This window comes from Callospermophilus lateralis, chromosome 4, assembly GCF_048772815.1.
Source record: "Callospermophilus lateralis isolate mCalLat2 chromosome 4, mCalLat2.hap1, whole genome shotgun sequence".
NCBI lineage: Eukaryota > Metazoa > Chordata > Mammalia > Rodentia > Sciuridae > Callospermophilus > Callospermophilus lateralis.
Window position 1 is genome coordinate 98,392,203 of NC_135308.1, and position 14,354 is coordinate 98,406,556.

The following is a 14,354-nucleotide window of genomic DNA, read 5'->3' on the forward strand; positions in this document are numbered from 1 at the left end:
TAGATTTAAAGACATGATTTGGAGACACAAAGTGGATGCTGAGTGGCTAGAGATCACTCCAGGTGTAGAATTGTAGAAAGCTGGTCCTTGGAGTAAATGACATTGTGGCTCTGGCAGCAGATACAAAGGAATGATGCTTTGGAGATAAGGTAGGGACAGTCTGTGGTTGGCCAGTGGGCAGATGAGGGTTCCTGTTGGAGATGGGATCTTTAATCCTATGGTTTATCTTCTGTTGCTTATGCCTCTTTCTTCATAAATGATTTTAAATAGCTCTAAGTCCTCTCTCAATGGAGTCTGTCAGGAGGAGGACTTGCGGAGCATATATTTTCTCATTCTGCTCTTGCATATATTTGAAGACACATGTCAGAACCTTCTCATAGTGAGTTCACAAGCATAAGATGGTATATGCTGTCAAAAAATCCAAACAGTCTTCAAGATCTGACTGTCCTCCAGCTTCTCTGCTATTTATAATTCAAAGTTTTTCTTCAAACTGTTGCCTATCAATCTGATTCTCCAACTCCATGGGAAGCTTTATCTGGAACTGGGAGTGGGTGTCACTACTGTAGTCCTGCGGAATGACTATCTTTCAGACACCAGGGCCTGCTATAGCCTCTTGGGGTACTGCATACCATCTCTTATGCTCTTCAGCTGCTGTCTTGTGCCTTCCTGATGATTCTTCAGCACTGTTGCATCTCATTTACTCAACATACATCAATGGTGACTAAGTAAGTACCAGACCAGTGCTAATGCAGAACACAAGAAAGAATGAGCTTTCAGTGCTACTACCAGCCTGCGGGAATCTTGTGTGAATTAGAAAAAGTGATTTTTTTTTTTTCAAAAGGACAACATCATTTACTGTCATTGCCGGAAAAATTTATAGTAAATGAGTAATTATGGTAGCTCTGATTGCAATAGTGCCCTCTGGATGTGGTGGGTTAGGCAGGCCATCCTACGGAACAGTGTGTAGTCTTCACAAGTGCTGCTTCACTTTTAAGGAAAATGAACCCTGCCCTTAAGTCATGAAGGAAGAAGTGAAGGCAAGACAGTCAAATGATTACCAGGCAGAGGAAAGAGAGAAAAGACGAAAGGATACGATATGTAACTGAAAAGTTGATTTGGTGAATTCTCGAGACAGAAATTTCACAAAATTATAAAACTTTGGCACTGAAAAATTCTACAGAGAACTTCAGACTCTCTTTCTTCTTCCAGTTTTAAATGTGGACTAACTGAGATCCATGAATCTGAGATATTTGCCCAATCTGTAGGAGCACTACCTGATACTCTTCTTTTGGTCTCAAGCAATACATTCTTATGTTTCTATTACTGTGTTCTGAATCTTCTGAGCTACTCTGCTTTCCCAATCACTTCAGTTTAGGGAGTGTAAACAACTGTTGGGCTAGTTTTGATAAGTAGAACTGTTACTAGTGGATTAAGGAGAAAGACATTACTCATCACACGGTTTTGGACATATCAAGGGTCATCTGCATTTTGTAGAGGGAAGCGCAGATCTTCCGACATCTCTCTTCACTCAAAGGAGTATGTGTCTTATCACTGGGATAAAGTTCCACATTTTGGGATAGATGACTAGGAGAGAAGGGATGGCTTGTGGATAAGGTCATTTCACAGTTGATTCCTTTTCTGTATCTGTAGAATGATGAAGGTAAAAGCTAAATTGTCATATGATCTTTACTAGAGTTTTCTGATTCTAGTTCAGTCACCTCCAGGGGTTTTCTTCTAACTCATTCCCTTATTTGTTGTCTCCTTCATTATCGCTTTGAGTGTGCACTATCCCTATGAAGTTTTCCCTAAAAAGAACAGTCACAATCACATTAAGTACAACTGAGTACCCTATACACATTCTTTAAGAATTATAGGTAGCAATTATTATTATTTTTAACAAATTACCTTTGTAAGTTATATGCTTTTGTTTAGTTTTCAAAAATTGAATTCTTCAGAGATCAGTGTGACCCACACCCTGCATATCCAGCCCTAATACCTCCTACCACACATTGATATCCACATGCCAACCTTCCACAAGCACTTGAAATAGTCTGTTTTTGCCATCCCCTCCAAGTCATCTTTAAGCGTTTCATTCTCTTGAAGTATGCCTGAGCACCCTGTGTGACAAAGTGATGGTTACAAAGCGAGGCAGATACGATTCAGATATGGGGTGGTTCCTGCTCCTGGCTAGATGGCTTTGTGACAGGTGCAGCTGCTCATCTACCCAACAACGGTTCCCTTTCTTTCTTCTTGCTAACTGAACCTTGCTTTCCTTGAGATATTGGATGGGCAGCAATGGGCCCAGGGAAGTTAGCCCTGTCCCCTTTATAGTTAGCCAGTCGCATTAAATATGGTTCTTCTTGGCCAGCAGGAACTGGTGGGCTTGGTTCCAGTTATGACGATGGAACATAAAAGCTACATTTGTAGGGGAGAATTTCTGATTCTTCCTTTCCTCTTTGTTAAGTGTACTAGCTGGAGAAAGTAGTCAAAGCAAAGAGAACTGCAAACACTGGAATGCTGACAGCTTGGAGCCTCCGCCCTGCTTGGGGCCACTTATCTCTAGACATTTTGTTATCTGTAAGTTACATCTCTGTGGTTTAAACCTGTGTTAACCAAGTGTTTGTTTTGTAACTTGTCCCTAAAATTATCCTAATAGAAGTTCTGTCTATAGGCAGGGTGGTTATGTGGGGAAACAGAGAGTCCCAAAGCTGAGTCAATTCAGACAGGTTGCTTGAAAAGAAAAGTGTGAAATCAGTGCAGGCTCTAGAGGAAGAATATGGGGGGCTAGGGGTAAAGCAACACAGGGAATGTCCCCAGAATCTAGCGAATGCCTGGTATGCATATGCTAGATTGATTAATAATGAACACTTATTAAATTTTGGATATGGGACAGGGTGGGACACCAGATTTGGCATATGTGAAAAGGATAAGAAAACCAGAGGCCAGGACTAGAAAGGGCAAAATGAAATAAATTTAAAAAAATAGGTCAGGGTAAGTTGTTCAGAATTAAGATTCTGGTGGATTCTGGTGTGAGGCATTGGGGAAGGAATAGGATGTTAAAGTGACCAGACGGGGCTGGGGAATATGGCTTAGTTATGGAGCACTTGCCTAGCAGGTGTGAAGCTTTGGATTTAATCCTGATACCAACAAAGAAAAAAGAAGTATTGGCCATACAGGGTTAGATAATCGAAGATCTCTCATCTGGGGGAAATAAAGCCCACATCTAAGCATAATATGCTATAAAGGATAAATGAGAGGTATGATATAGGACTGTAGCAATTCGGAGGTGAGAAGATTTTTATTTGGATGAATCAGATGTCAAGGGGTGATGATACTTGAAATAAATTTTGAAAGACATGATTTGACATGCAGATGTTGGGGAGAGTCACAGAATATGACAAGGAGCAGAGACATGGTGACAGGGGTGGGAGGAGGGGACCAGGTGGTGGGTGCCTTTTCTCTTTTGTCTTTTTACTCAACAACCTCTCTTTCTTTGTCTCTGCCCTCTCTCTCTTTTTAAAATTCTTTTGTGGTGGGGATGGGTTTCATGCATGGCAAGTGTTCTACTACTGAGTCACAGTGCCAACCCCTTTTTCTTTCTTTTTTTTTTTAATGTTCAGTTTCTTTATTCTAATCTTACTTATATGTATATTTTTCACTGTAGTAAAATCATCCAACAAGAATTGTGCTCTCTTAGACATTTTGAACTGTGCAGTTTAGTGGCATTAAGTACATTCACATCACCACCAACCATTTCCAGATCCATTTTCATCTTGTAAAACCAAAACTCATTACCCATGAAACAACTCTCCATTTCCTCCTCTACTCAGCCCCTGGCAACCACCATTCTACTTTCTATCTCAGTGATTTGGACTGTTGTAGGTACCTCATACAAGTGTAATCAAATAATACTTATCTTTTTGTGATTGACTTATTTTTTTTCACTTAGCATAATATCCTTAAGATTCATCCATGCTATAAATGTGTCAGAATATCCTTCCTTATGGATGCTGAATAAAACTCCATTGCATGTGTACACCACGTTTCATTTGTCCATTCATCTACAGATAGACACGTGGGTAGCTTCTACATTTGGGTGTTATGAATAATGATTTTTTGAGCAGCATATCTCTTTGAGACTCTATTTTCAGTTCTTTTGGGTTTATAGCCACAAGTGAAATTGATGGATCATATAGTAATTCTATTTTTAAGTTTTTACCACACTGTTTTCCGCAGCAGTTGTACCATTTTACATTCTCCTGAACACAGAGTCAGGTTTCCAGTTTCTCCATATCCTTGTCTACTGCAGTCCGGCTGCAGCAAAATAACCGGGGGTGACGAGCAACTTGTGTAGATTGATACAGCAGGAGTGGGAGCCGTTTATTGTAGGACAACAGAGGTATTTATACATTCCACACAGCTTATCTTAATTAACATAAACTAGATACAGCAGTCAACCAATAAGAAATCTTCACACTTAATGGCTCGATGGCGTTACTTCAAAAACCACTCCCTCTAGCAAAATGCCAGGCGCCATCCAGACTTGTTTACAGACTCTAACACTTGTCAACACTTATCATTTTATAATTTTTTAAAATAGTAGCCATTCCATTGAGTATGAGATGATGTCTCATTGTGGTTTTGATTTGCATTTCAAATGACATTGAGCATCTTTCATGTGCTTTTTGTGTGTCTTTGTTGAAAAAATGTCTATTCAAGTTCTTTTTTTAAAAAATTGGTTTGTTTGTATGTGGAGTTGTTTCTTTCACTTTTTAAAATGCCTGGTGTTGGATGCTTTAAGCTTGTTGAAGCTTGTGGGTGGCTGGGGGAATATTGGCACAGACCAACTATAAATCTAACCCGTAGCCAGCTAGTTGTTATTCAACAGGTGGCAGAGCTCCTGAGGAACAGAAGCACTGAGCACCGCAGATGAAGCTGTCCTGGGTTTCTGACTCATTAGTGGAGACACTTTAAAGCTGTGGCCAGGAGCATGAACTGCAGAGTCAGAGAGGCTATCCCTTAGCAGTGTGATCTTGGCTGTGTTTTAATTTCTCATCTACAGAAAGGGGAAGCTAATAATAGTTCTCTCATAAGATTATTGTAAGGATGAATGAAGTAGTATGAATGAAGGAAGGGCTCAGTTCAATAGTAAGCAGTCAATAAGTGATAGATGTTATTATTACAGTATATTATTATTATTTTTGGCATTGCCTTTTCAGTACCTGGACTTTTTTTTTTTTTTTTTTTTTTAATGCTTTTTAACTTTCCTTGGCCAGGGCTGGTGGACCTTAGTCAAGAGTGGGCTAGCCAGGACAGATCAGGGAGCTAGGACTTTGGGACCTGGTTCAAATGTGGACTCTAGTGTTCTGAATGGTCACTTACTCTGGCCATCTTAGTCAACGTTATCCTCTTGGCCATAGCCCTATCCACATTGTGACACCATGGAGTAGACTGCATCAATGAAGCATTCCTACAGACTGATGACTATAGGACAAGTACATATCAGGTGAAGTTTGTACTACATAAAAGACTCAAAATTTATGGACATTATGAGTGACTGAGAAATGAGAACCAAAGATAAAATGAGTAGATTTCAATTCACTTCAATCTAAACTAATCAACAACAAAGTTATCAAATAGTTATTTGATTTAAACTACTGAAAAGCATGAGAAATATAAAGATGTAAAATTCAGGATTTACCCTCAAGGAAGTAAAGTCTAGTAAGAGAAACATGAAAATTATTATATTGAAAGTTAGTAGGAATAAGAATAGAAAAACATTATAAGGTAGAGCAACACCATGGAGCAGGGCCAATGAGAATAGGCAGAGAGGACTTTGTTGGGAGGGTAACATCTGGTCTTGGAACCAAACAGTGGGACTTCACATGAACTGAATTTTAGAGTGTTTTATGTACCAAGGTTAATAGTGAGAAACTAGCTAAGAAATTGAAAATGAGAGTAGGTTGCCCACTGAAATTCTAGTGATAGATCAGCACATAAGGGATTGTAGCATGATTCAATTTAATATATCTGAAGTGGATTCTAAAATTCTGAATTTTGAAAAATATTAACAACTGATATGGATATTCCCTGGGCTAAATCAACCTGATATTCTCCATAGGGTGATCTTGCTCAGTATTTCCCGAGCCAGTGTCTTGCAGGTGACTATTCTTTGGGCTGCAGCTGCTAATAGGAGTGTGAAGAAGTTTCATGTGCAAATAATTTTGGAAAATGCTTGTGAAGCAAATTTAACCCAACTTCTTTAGGTAAGACCCCTTAATGCAGGTTATGAATCTCTAAGAGGGGTTTTAGTATGTAGCAATTTTGTATAAATTAAAAATCTATAAGTCCATGAGGATGTCATTGTGTGTCTTTGTCTTTGTGTGAGCTCGTTTGTGTCTGCCTTCTGTTCGCGTCTGCCTGTGTGTCTTTGTGTGTGTACACGCACATGAATATGTCCCAGTGTGCTTCTGTTTGTCCCAGGATAGTGTTCATGTGTATAATTAGAGGGATCCAGACTGAGAATAAAAATGAAGAAAAAGGAATGCAAATGAAACCAGATGTGGTAAGTTTCAAAGCAATTGTAAAGAGCAAGATCATACTGAGGAAAATTGGGTTACATTTAATGTACTTTGTTTTAAAATCAATAATGAATTAAAGGTAATTTAGTCATTGCATCAAGTACTAGTTAGAATAATGTTTTTATTTCTAAAACTAAATTCTGTCTCCTTCAGCATGATAATTGCATAAAATAATTAACTCCTCTGAATAAACATTCAACATATTTTTTTCTTAAATATCTACTGTATGCTAGGCATGGTTCTATATGTTAGGTATATTATAATAGACAAGATGAATTTCTTGCTGTTACTTCATAAGACTTAAAATTCTAGGGAGTAAAGAAGACAGTAATCCAATAACTATATTAATGAAATATGGTGATAATAGCTATGAAGAAAATACAGCAGGATGTGGAATCACTTGTGCCAAAGTTTATGCTAAACACATTTTGTGGTGCTTTGGTGTAATTTTTTTTTTTTTTTATCCTGGGGATTGAACTCAGAGGTGCTTTATCACTGAGCTATATCCCTAGTCCTTTATATATTTTTATTTTGAGACAGGGTCTCACCAAATTGTTGAGGGCCTTGCTATGTTGCCAAGGCTGACCTTCAACTTGGTAATCCTCCTGTTTCAGCCTCCTGAGTTGCTGGAATTACAAGTGTGTGCCAGAGCACCAGCTTTTGGTGTAATTTTCTTCATGTTTCTTGTGTTTAGAGTTTGTGAAGCTTCTTGGATGTATGGGATTATAGGTTTCACAAGATTTGGAAAAATCTTAGTCTTATTTAAAAAATTTTTGTGTTTGCTTCTCTCTTTTAGAAACTCTAATTTCATATATGTTAGGTTGTTTGAAGTTGTTCTGAAACTCATTGATGCTGTTCCAGTATTTTTTCAGTTGTTTCTCAGTATTTAATTTTAGATAGTTTCTATTATGCCTTCAGATTTATTAATGTTTCCTTTGGTGGCATCTAACCTGCTGTTAATCTCAACTGGTATAGTTTTTATATAAGACATTGTATATTCCCTTTCTTCACTCCCCACCCCCGTATTTCATTTCTTAAAGTTTGGTTATGTATGTGTGTGTATACATATATGAATATACAAATATATATCCTTTATTTTTCTACTTATACTCAATCTTTTCTCTGCTTCTTCAAACAAAATAAATCTATAATATTTATAATACATGTTTTGTTGTCCTTGTCTACTAATTATGTCACTTGTATCTTTCTGAGTCTTTCTATTGATCGATCTTCTTACTGGTGTTTTTTTTTTTTTCCTGCTTCTTCGCATGCCTGATGATTTTTATTGATTTCTAGATGTTATAAATTTTTCCTGATGATCACTGGATATTTTTTTATTCCTTGAGCTTTGTTCTGGTATGCAGTTAAATAACTTGGAAAAATTTGATTATTTTGAAGCTTGATTTTAGCCTTGTTGGGCAGGACCAGAGCACCCCTCAGTCTAGAATTCCCTGCTTCTGAGACCTCTTTTGGGTGGGAACAGGAACATCTGTCAGGCTGTGTGAACTCTGAGGATTGCTGGCCCTGCTCTTGTCTGGTGGGCCTTCCTTGGCCTCAGGTTGTTTTCTCCCTCAGAAGGGCTGGTCCTTATGCAGCTGGGGTCTGAGGGGGCGCTCTGCAGATTTCTAGGCTTCTCTGTGCAGCTTCTCCTCTCTGGTCCTCCGCCCTGGAACTCCAGCTGCCTTAGCCTCCCTGGACTCCCCATCTGAAATCTGGACTGCTGCTTCATAGAGTTGAGCCGGGACCCCTGGACCTCCTGGCTAAGCCACTTTACATTCCTGTCTGTGTGAGGCAGTAATTGTTCACCCTTGTTTTAAGATTGCTAAGTTTTGGAATAATTTGTTAGGCAGCATTAGAAGACTGTTACAGACTTTGGTACCTAGAAGTAGAGACAAAAATGCAAAACATGGATCTGGCTGTGGGAACTGGCTATGGGCAGAAGCTGGAAGGACTTTGAGGTGTGTGTAAGTGAAATCCACAGTGTCTTGAAAGAAGACCTTTCCGAAGGCTGCCAGTGACGGCTTACTGGAAATCGAGGAAGATGTTTTTGGAAATTAGATAAAAGGGAATCCTTGTTGTGTAGTGGTAGAAAGTGTAGCAACCCTGCCACCTGAGGCAATGCAGAAAGTAGAAAATAAACCCAACGAACTGGGGGATCTTGTTGAGGAGACTTCCAGTCAGTGTCGAAGGTGCTTCTTCATGTGAAGACAGAGAGGTAGAGCAAGAGCAGGAGAGACCTGGTGGGCCGTGGGTCTTGGTGGAGGCTGGGCTAAATGGCACATGCCCAGTCCTTCTGGATTAGAGGAAGAGAGAAGCAGGACTTCAGTTACCTGACGGTAGCAAGTCTGTCACTTGGAAAGCAGAGCCTGAGATTCAGCTCTGCCTTAGAACTTTCAGGTATATTAAGGCAAAGAGTTATAAATGGAGTGTGTGTGTGTGTGTGTGTTGAAGAAAAGCCATTTCCCAGTGGTCTGATTACCTTGAGTTTGTGATTTTCCAGGTTTTACTGCGAGTTTTAAGGTTTATATAATTTTTTTTTAAATGGCCAATGCATTTTATTTGTTTATATAGATTAAAATTATGCAAATAGGACTATTAAACTGAAACTAACATGTTATGGGCTGTTGTCAATAGAAGATTTATTGAATAAATGTGGTGAAGTTATAATCCAGATTTGACAATGAAATTCTGAGAATTAAATTTATAAAATTCGAGTTAACTGAGAATTTTAAGAATCAAGTTCATTGTGTAGTGAGGTATACACTTTCTGTTCAAAATTTGGCCATTTTTTTTTACTTTTTTTTTATTCGTTCTTCAAAATATTACAAATTTCTTGACATATCATATAAGGTTTATATAATTTTGAAGAGAGATTCCTGCATCTGTTCTGTGCCTCCTCCTTCCCACCTGTGTTGACAGAATGCATTTTCCTGGACGTTAGAAATGCTTTGCTTATGAATAAACGAATTCTTGGAATAATTTATGACTGTTGCATTCCATTGTGTTCTTTGCATGTGAAAAATATCCACAGCTGCAGAGTAGGGTGTGTCTTTGAGAGCTTTTTTGGTATGTGTGCACTGGTGATCATGGTCTTCAGCTCCAATACATGACTTTTTGGAGGATGGAGGACATTTGAAATAGTCTCTTTCCCACCTGCAAACATAGCTGAGGTACTGAAATCACCTGTGGCAGTTTATAGTAGTCCCCCTAGGTTAAAGAGGTCCCCATTTAATGTGATCTTGAAATCACTGAACATCGCAGGAGAGGTTAGAATACACATCCCCACTTCTTTGTGCAACCCACTGATTATGGTACTAAAATACTCTTTCAAGACTTTTTCAAACCCACCATATTGCATACTTGAAGTCTAAGTGATGTTTATCATCTATACAGGAAATTAAAAAACAACCTTCATATATTATATTGTTTTATACACCCTGATAAGGCGGATTCTTTATTTTTAAGCTGGAATAAGTTGAAGACTTTCACAGAGTGCTTTTTCCTTTTGCTCAGATGAAAAGACAGAAACTAATGAATCATTGACCCATTGTGACAATAAGTTAGTGAGGTTCCTGCCAGTTCAAACCTGCCTCTGAGTTCTGTCCCTGTAATTACCTTTTGCAGGATAGGTGCTTAACATTGTTCACACCAAGGTTAATACATGAAAATAATTCCTGAGTTAAAGAATTCAGGTGAATAGGGGATTGATATGCACCTTGATTGTTATTCAGGCAGTCAGTGCCTTGGAAATCAATACGGAAATTATGCACAGAGAAATTACTCCCCAGTAGGTACTTTGTGAAAAGATTGTGCCATATCAAATGGCATGGGTAATAGATATTGCATAAATTTAAGATGCAACTGAGGCTTGAGTCTCACTGGGAGATGGAAATGTCTGGATGACAGAATGATAAGTGGCTGCATTAAGCATTTTAAATACTTAATTTTTACCAAGTGCAGGAAGCTAGATGATTAGGTCTCAGTTGCTATTGGCTTCTGTTGATGCCATTACTTTCTGACAATGATTTAACATGGAAGGTAAGTATGTTTTCCAGGAAGCATCTGTTCTGATAAGCAGAAGTGTAGATGAACAACAAATCCAAATGGAAAAGCATAAATAAATTAAACCATGTCTATCCTGCCCATAATGGACCCTCTATCAAAGTTGTAGTTTCCTCACATGTATTACTTATTTCAGAATTTTGGTAAAATACTGTAGTCTCATAATTCCTATTGCTAAAATTAATGTTTGAAATATATATGATATAGAAACACGAATGTACTCTTAGACATAGGTTTATTTATTTATTTATTTATTTTAGTTGTAGGTAGACATAGTACCTTTATTTTATGTATTTATTTTTATGTGGTGCTGAGAATTGAACCCAGTGCCTCACACATGCTAGGGCTAAATCAAGAGCATCCCAGAATTCACATTTATATCCTAACCCATGCTACTTCAGAATGTGAACATATTTGAAAATAGGGTCATTAAAGGGGCACAGGGAGATCATTAGGGTAGGTCCTAATCCAATATGACCTTGAAGGAGATTAGGACATAGACAAGCACAGAGGGGAAAGGCACAGAAAGAAGCTGGCCATCTTCCAGTCAAGGAGAGAGGACTCAGAAGACATTATCCTACTGATGCCTTGATCTTTGACTCCTCCCCTCCAGAACTGTGTAGAGGTAAATCTCTGTTGTTTAAGAGACCCAGTCTGTGGTGCTTATTATGGCAACCCTCGAGAACTAATATAAGGTTTCAAAAGGCGGCTTTGAGGAAGAATGGGACAGTGTAGGGAAAGTGATATTTATTATCTCTGGAGAGGTATACTTTTTCCTTTTTGTGGTAGAGGATGTGGAGGCTGGTAATGAGAGATGGTAGTTGAGGGCAGAGTTCTCAAGTGTCAGCAACAGTGTCAAACTGTGTCTATGATCTCTTATTTTCCTCATTCAGGAGATGCTTGGCCATAAAAAAGATTTAAAAAGAGCAATATATTTTTTTTCACTGAGATATGCTTCTCATAAATCGTATTTTAAGCATAAAGAAAATATTACAGTGTGATAATATAGGATGGTTCCATTCACATGTAAATCCAGGTTGCTGTCAGTGCCTGTCTAGACACTGGAAGAATACCCCCAATTAAGCATGGATGGGAGGTGTTAGGGAAGGAGATCTTTATCCAATAAAGTCAAACATGTACTTCTGAAGTTAGAATTGTTTTGAAAATGTTTAGATTTTTCTTTTTTAAAGTTGTCTTTAGGGAATTTAAAGCGCTACTTTTTAACATGGCTTATTAAAATGAAAAATTCCAGTAAAATCTGGCAGACGCTTTCACTGTAGTGGAGGTGTAATAAAAGTTTAATGTCTTACCTCTGGCTGATATTGTTCTTTTAAATGTATTTCAGCATCAGAAAAATTGTGATGTTAAACCAAACTTATGTTGATTAATTCTTTGAGTACTTATTATGGATCAGGCAGTATTACAGGCACTCTAACACAGTAAAGAATAATATGGATATGGCCCTACCTTACAGATTATATTTTAGTGGTGATGGTGCAATGAGACATGTAATCATCAATGAATTCATAGAATGATCTTTCATGATATCTGTGCACAGAATCCCTGTGTAGGAATCACCATAAGAAATGTTTTCTAAACATAGGCACTATCAGAATGCTGTACTTAATAATATTTTCCAGTGCAATATTTGGAAGATTACTCTGCCTCTGTTGCAGAGTCTCTTTCTGGGAACAATTCAGTTTTCATTCATTTTAGTGTTAAAATAGGCTATTGTCAGGGCTTTTAATTCTTTCATTTGTAGCCTGGCAGTGGAGATGCCATATTAATTGATAATATATAGACCACAAGGTACTTAATTTTCTATTGTTAGATTTTATTTTCTCTTTTAAAAAAAATTAAAAATTTTTAATTTGTTATATATGACAACAGAATGCATTACAATTCGTATTACACATATAGAGTGTAATTTTTCATATCTCTGATTGTACACTAGTTCTAGAAGTTTTCTGGTGGAATTTTTTGGGTCTTCTAGGTATGGAATTATATTGCTGGCAAATAGTGCTAATTTGAGTTCTTCTTTACCTATCCATATCCCTTTAATTTCTTTCATCTGTTTAATTGCTATGGCCAGTGTTTCAAGAATATGTTAAATAGAAATTGTAAAAAAGGGCATCCCTGTCTTGTTCCAGTTTTTAGAGGGAATGCTTTCAATTTTTCTCCATTTAGAATGATGTTGGCTTGGGGATTAGCATGGATAGCTTTTACAACGTTGAGATATGTTCCTGTTATTCCTAGTTTTTCTAGTGTTTTGAACATGAAGCGGTGCTGTATTTTGTTGAATGCTTTCTCTGCATCTATTGAGATGATCATATGATTCTTACCTTTAAGTCTATTGATGTGATGAATTACATTTATTGATTTCCGTATGTTGAACCAACCTTGCATCCCTGGAATGAACCCCATTTGATCGTGATGCCTGATCTTTTTGATACGTTTTTGTATTTTATTTGCCAGAATTTTATTGAGAATTTTTGCATCTATGTTTATTAGAGATATTAGTCTGAAATTTTCTTTCTTTGATGTGTCTTTGCCTGGTTTTGGAATCAGGGTGATATTGGCCTCAGTTTGGAAGTACTGCCTGCCTCTTTTTCTGTTTCCTGAAATAAATTTAAGAGTATTAGTTCTTTTTTAAAGGACTTGTAGAACTGGGCAATGTATCCATCTAGTCCTGGGTTTTTCTTGGTTGGTAGGCTTCTGATGGTGTCTTCTATTTCATTGCTTGAAATTAATCTGTTTAAATTGTATGTATCATCGTGATTCAATTTGGGCAAATTATATGACTCTAGAAATTTGTTGATGCCTTTGATATTTTCTATTTTATTGGAGTACAAGTTTTCAAAATAATTTCTAATTATCTTCTGTATTTCTGTAGTGTCTGTCATGATATTTCCTTTTTCATCCCGTATGTTAGTAACTTGAGTTTTCTCTTTCCTCTTTGTTAGCATGGCCGAGGGTTTGTCAATTTTATTTATTTTTTCAAAGAACCAACTTTTTGTTTTGTCAATTTTTTCAATTGTTAATTTTGTTTCAATTCCATTAATTTCAGCTCTGATTTTAATTATTTCCTGCCTTCTACTGCTTTTGATGTTGATTTGTTCTTTTTATAGGGCTTTGAGATGTAATGTTAGGTCACTTATTTGTTGACTTTTTCTTCTTTTAAGGAATAAACTCCATGCAGTAAACTTTCCTCTTAGAACTGCCTTCATAGTGTCCCAGAGATTTCGATATGCTGTATCTTTGTTCTCATTCAGTCTAATTTTTTTTTATAATCCTTGATGTCTTCTGCAACCCACTGTTCTTTCAGTAGCATATTATTTAGTCTCCAGATGTTGAAGTAGCTTTTATTTCTTATTTTATCATTGATTTATAATTTCATTCCATTATGATCTGATAGAATGCAGGGTATTATCTCTATATTTTTATATTTGCTAAGAGTTGCTTTGTAGCATAGTATATGGTCTATTTTAGAGAAGGATCCATGTGCTGCTGAGAAGAAAGTATATTCTCTTGTTGAAGGATGAAATATTCTATATGTCAGTTAAGTCTAAGTTATTGATTGTATTATCAAGTTCTAAGTTTCTTTGTTCAGCTTTTGTTTGGAAGATCTATCCAGTGGTGAAAGAGGTGTGTTAAAGTCGCCCAAAATTATTGTGTTGGGGTCTACTTGACTCTTGAACTTGAGAAGAGTTT

At 37.2% G+C, this 14,354-nt stretch overlaps 1 pseudogene; it reads right to left on the reverse strand.

The window, feature by feature from the left end:
- Positions 1-222: 222 nt before the first annotated feature.
- The window catches only part of LOC143398412 (golgin subfamily A member 7 pseudogene), a 33,793-nt pseudogene continuing 19,661 nt past the window's right edge, over positions 223-14,354 (reverse strand).